Below are 5,795 nucleotides of genomic sequence, written 5' to 3' on the forward strand. Positions count from 1 at the left end.
CCCTTTTATAGATTCCCATTTACTCCGGGCTCTACATGCTTAATTTCATTTTTCTAGGTTAAATTTTATAGAAAACTCAAAAAGTACCTTTTGTAGAACGAAAAAGTATCAAAAAGTCCCCTTTTATAGATTCTCATTTACTACGTGCTCATGCTTCATGTTTCTAGGTTTAATATTATAGAAAATTCAAAAAGTACCAGTCGAAGTACGAAAAAGTACCAAAAAGTCCCCTTTTTTTAGATTCTCACTTACTCCGGGCTCTAAATGCTTAATTTCATGCTTCTAGGTTTAATTTTAAAGAAAACTCAAAAAAATACCTGTGTAGAACGAAAAAGTACTGAAAAGTCTCTTTATTATTAATTTCATGTTTCGATTTCAGAAAGAAGAAAACTCAAAAACTACCAGATTGAGAATGAAAAAGTGCCAAAAAATATAACTTGGTACCGGGTTTCCAAATAACACCTCATTAGCATATTTAGTGTTTCTAAATCTGAAAATCTAAATTGGATCATTGTGTTTGAATAAAATCAAATTTCCAGTTTTTACCCCTTTTGGTACTTTTTTTCTACCCATTAACCAAATAAAAATTCCATTCCAAAATGTTGCAACATCGTAGTGGGAGCCCGTTATTACGTATTTATATGTAAAAGATAATAAACCAAAATCAATGTTTTATGAAAAAAGTACCAAAAATAGGTACAATTTTCACCCCTTAAACGTCCGAATAACCAAAAAGTACAAAATTTATATTTTTATTTTTTCGTCAAGTTATGAAGGATTCAAAAATATTGTTTGAATGTTCACTGGTTTAAAAGATACATGGGGTGCAAAAAAGTACCAAAATACAGTTTTTACCCGTTTATTCCCTAACGGGGCCGAAATTAAAAAAGTACCAGACACCTGTCCGCTTATTTTTTAAATGAACGACGATAAGCTTTTAACTATTTTTGTATCTTTTCTAGTTTAGGAGATATGAGGTTACCGATTTTACCCGTTTTTACCCTTTTTTACCCCCTAAACATTCGAACTTCCAAAAATCCCGTCTTAGTGGATCTATTTGGTGGGAGACCAACCCCCTGTCCAAATTTCAGCTCTTTAGCTTTAACCGTTTAGGCTGTGCGATGATGAATCAGTCAATCAGTCAGTCAGTCAGTAACGTTAGAATTTTATATATATACTAGCTAAATGTAACCGGCGTTGCTCGGGTTTCCTTCGATTCTTACAGATATTATATAGCTCTTGTTAGTTATGAGGGTAAAAATTAAAATGGTCATAAATTATTACTAATGTTGATTAGAGGGTTTTTAATGACTTTTTGTTTTTGAAGTTCGAAATTTCGATTTGGTCATCATTATTTCCAAAAAAAAAACATTGTGTAAGCTAAGAAAAAAATAATAGTGCAAAAATGGTAGTTATACAGTTGATAAATCTAACTGGATTTTTTGAATAAAAAAAGGTGGATTTATCTATCTATATATAAAATTCTAACGTTACTGACTGACTGACTGACTGACTGCTTAATTTCATGTTTCTAGGTTCAATATTATACAAAAATCCAAAAAGTACCTTTTGAAGAACGAAAAAGTATCAAAAGTCCCCTTTTATAGGTTCTCACTTAATCCATCCTCTACATACTTAATTTCATGTTTCTAGGTTAAATTTTATAGAAAACTCAAAAAGTACCTTTTGTAGAACGAAAAAGTACCAAAAAGTCCGCTTTTATAGATTCTCATTTACTACGTGCTCTACATGCTCAATTTCATGTTTCTAGGTTCAATATTATAGAAAAATCAAAAAGTACCAGTCGAAGTACGAAAAAGTACCAAAAAGTCCCCTTTTTAGATTCTCACTTACTCCGGGCTCTACATGCTTAATTTCGTGCTTCTAGGTTTAATTTTAATGAAAACTCAAAAAAATAACTGTGTAGAACGAAAAAGTACTGAAAAGTCTCTTTATTATTAATTTCATGTTTCGATTTCAATATCAAAGAAAACTCAAAAAAAGATGGAGAATGAAAAAGTACCAAAAAATATCACTTGGTACCGGGTTTCCAAATAACACCTCATTAGCATATTTAGTGTTTCTAAATCTAAAAATTTTATCTAAATTGGATCATTGTGTTTGAATAAAATCAAATTTCCAGTTTTTACCCCTTTTGGTACTTTTTTTCTACCCATTAACGAAATAAAAATTCTATTCCAAAATGTTGCAACATCGTAGTGGGAGCCCGTTATTACGTAGTACCAGAGAAGTACGAAAAAGTACCAAAGAACCTATTTTATTTAATTTCATGTTCCTAAGTTCAATATTATAGAAAATTCAAAAATATTCCAGTTTAAATTTTCATTCACTCAAGTCCCTGATTGCTTTTATAGATTCTAATTAACTCCGGACCCCACATGCTTAATTTCATGTTTCTAGGATCAATATTATAAAAAAAACCCAAAAAGTACCTTTTGAAGAACGAAAAAGTACCAAAAAGTGCCCTTTTATAGGTTCTCACTTAAAAATAGGCTCTAAACGCTTAATTTCATGTTTCTAGGTTCAATATTATTGAAAATTCAAAATGCACCTTTTAAAGAACGGAAAAGTACCAAAAAGTCCCCTTTTATAGGTCCTCACTTAATCCGGGCTCTACGTGCTTAATTTCACATTTCTAGGTTCAATATTATACAAAAATCAAAAAAGTACCTTTTGAAGAAGGAAAAGTCCCCTTTTAATTATTATTTTATAGATTCTCATTTACTCCGGGCTCTACATGCTTAATTTCATGTTTCTAGGTTAAATTTTATAGAAAACTCAAAAAGTACCTTTTGTAGAACGAAACAGTACCAAAAAGTCTCCTTTTATAGATTCAGATTTACTCCGGGCTCTACATGCTTAATTTCATGTTTCTAGGTTCAATATTATACAAAAATCCAAAAAGTACCTTTTGAAGAACGAAAAAGTACCAAAAGTCCCCTTTTATAGGTTCTCACTTAATCCATCCTCTACATACTTAATTTCATGTTTCTAGGTTCAATATTATAGGAAATTCAAAAAGTACCTTTTGAAGAACGAAAAAGTACCAAAAAGTCCCCTTTTATATATTCTCATTTACTCCGGGCTCTACATACTTAATTTCATGTTTCTAGGTTCAGTATTATAGGAAATTCAAAAAGTACCTTTTGAAGAACGAAAAAGTACCAAAAAGTCCCCTTTTATAAATTCCCATTTACTCCGGGCTCTACATGCTTAATTTCATTTTTCTAGGTTAAATTTTATAGAAAACTCAAAAAGTACCTTTTGTAGAACGAAAAAGTACCAAAAAGCCCGCTTTTATAGATTCTCATTTACTACGTGCTCATGCTTCATGTTTCTAGGTTCAATATTATAGAAAATTCAAAAAGTACCAGTCGAAGTACGAAAAAGTACCAAAAAGTCCCCTTTTTTTAGATTCTCACTTACTCCGGGCTCTACATGCTTAATTTCATGCTTCTAGGTTTAATTTTAAAGAAAACAAAAAAATACTTGTGTAGAACGAAAAAGTACTGAAAAGTCTCATTAACTCCGGACTCCACATGCTTAATTTCATGTTTCTAGGATCAATATTATAAAAAAACACAAAAAGTACCTTTTGAAGAACGAAAAAGTACCAAAAAGTGCTCTTTAATAGGTTCTCACTTAAAAATAGGCTCTAAACGCTTAATTTCATGTTTCTAGGTTCAATATTATTGACAATTCAAAATGCACCTTTTAAAGAACGGAAAAGTACCAAAAAGGTCCCCTTTTATAGGTCCTCACTTAATCCGGGTTCTACGTGCTTAATTTCACGTTTCTAGGTTCAATATTATACAAAAATCCAAAAAGTACCTTATAAAGAACGAAAAGTCCTCTTTTATTTATTATTTTAAAGATTCTCATTTACTCCGGGCTCTACTTGCTTAATTTCATGTTTCTAGGTTAAATTTTATAGAAAACTCAAAAAGTACCTTTTGTAGAACGAAACAGTACCAAAAAGTCTCCTTTTATAGATTATCGTTTACTCCGGGCTCTACATGCTTAATTTCATGTTTCTAGGTTCAATATTATACAAAAATCTAAAAAGTAACTTTTGAAGAACGAAAAAGTACCAAAAGTCCCCTTTTATAGGTTCTCACTTAATCCATCCTCTACATACTTAATTTCATGTTTCTAGGTTCAATATTATAGGAAATTCAAAAAGTACCTTTTGAAGAACGAAAAAGTACCAAAAAGTCCCCTTTTATAGATTCTCATTTACTCCGGGCTCTACATACTTAATTTCATGTTTCTAGGTTCAATATTATAGGAAATTCAAAAAGTACCTTTTGAAGAACGAAAAAGTACCAAAAAGTCCCCTTTTATAGATTCCCATTTACTCCGGGCTCTACATGCTTAATTTCATTTTTCTAGATTAAATTTTATAGAAAACTCAAAAAGTAACTTTTGTAGAACGAAAAAGTACCAAAAAGTCCGCTTTTATAGATTATCATTTACTACGTGCTCTACATGCTTAATTTCATGTTTCTAGGTTCAATATTATAGAAAATTCAAAAAGTACCAGTCGAAGTACGAAAAAGTACCAAAAAGTCCCCTTTTTTTAGATTCTCACTTACTCCGGGCTCTACATGCTTAATTTCATGCTTCTAGGTTTAATTTTAAAGAAAACTCAATAAAATACCTGTGTAGAACGAAAAAGTACTGAAAAGTCTCTTTATTATTAATTTCATGTTTCGATTTCAATATCAAAGAAAACTCAAAAAACTACCAGATGGAGAATGAAAAAGTACCAAAAAATATCACTTGGTACCGGGTTTCCAAATAACACCTCATTAGCATATTTAGTGTTTCTAAATCTAAAAATTTTATCTAAATTGGATCATTGTGTTTGAATAAAATCAAATTTCCAGTTTTTACCCCTTTTGGTACTTTTTTTCTACCCATTAACGAAATAAAAATTCTATTCCAAAATGTTGCAACATCGTAGTGGGAGCCCGTTATTACGTATTTGTATGTATAAGATAATAAACCAAAATCAATGTTTTATGGAAAAAGTACCAAAAATAGGTACAATTTTCACCCCTTAAACATCCGAATAACCAAAAAGTACTAAATTTATATTTTTATTTTTTCGTCAAGTTATGAAGGAGTCAAAAATATTGTTTGAATGTTCACTGGTTTAAAAGATACATGGGGTGAAAAAAAGTACCAAAATACAGTTTTTACCCGTTTATTCCCTAAAGGGGCCGAAATTGAAAAAAGTACCAGACACCTGTCCGCTTATTTTTTAAATGAACGACCATAAGCTTTTAACTATTTTTGTATCTTTTCTAGTTTAGGAGATATGAGGTTACCGATTTTACCCCCTAAACATTCGAATTTCCAAAAATCCCGCCTTAGTGGATCTATTTGGTGGGATACCAACCCCCTGTCCAAATTTCAGCTCTTTAGCTTTAACCGTTAAGGCTGTGCGATGATGAATCAGTCAATCAGTCAGTCAGTCAGTCAGTCAGTAACGTTAGAATTTACCAAATCGAAATTTCGAACTTCAAAAACAAAAAGTCATTAAAAACCCTCTAATCAACATTAGTAATAATTTATGACCATTTTAATTTTTACCCTCATAACTAACAAGTGCTATATAATATCTGTAAGAATCGAAGAAAACCCGAGCAACGCCGGGTACATTTAGCTAGTAATACATATTTATATATTAGGCTTTACACAATATTTTTGAAATTATGATATCATAGTTTTTTATAGACCGAAACTGCGAAACATATTTCAAATCCGAC

This window comes from Lucilia cuprina, chromosome 5, assembly GCF_022045245.1.
Source record: "Lucilia cuprina isolate Lc7/37 chromosome 5, ASM2204524v1, whole genome shotgun sequence".
Taxonomy (NCBI): Eukaryota; Metazoa; Arthropoda; class Insecta; order Diptera; family Calliphoridae; genus Lucilia; species Lucilia cuprina.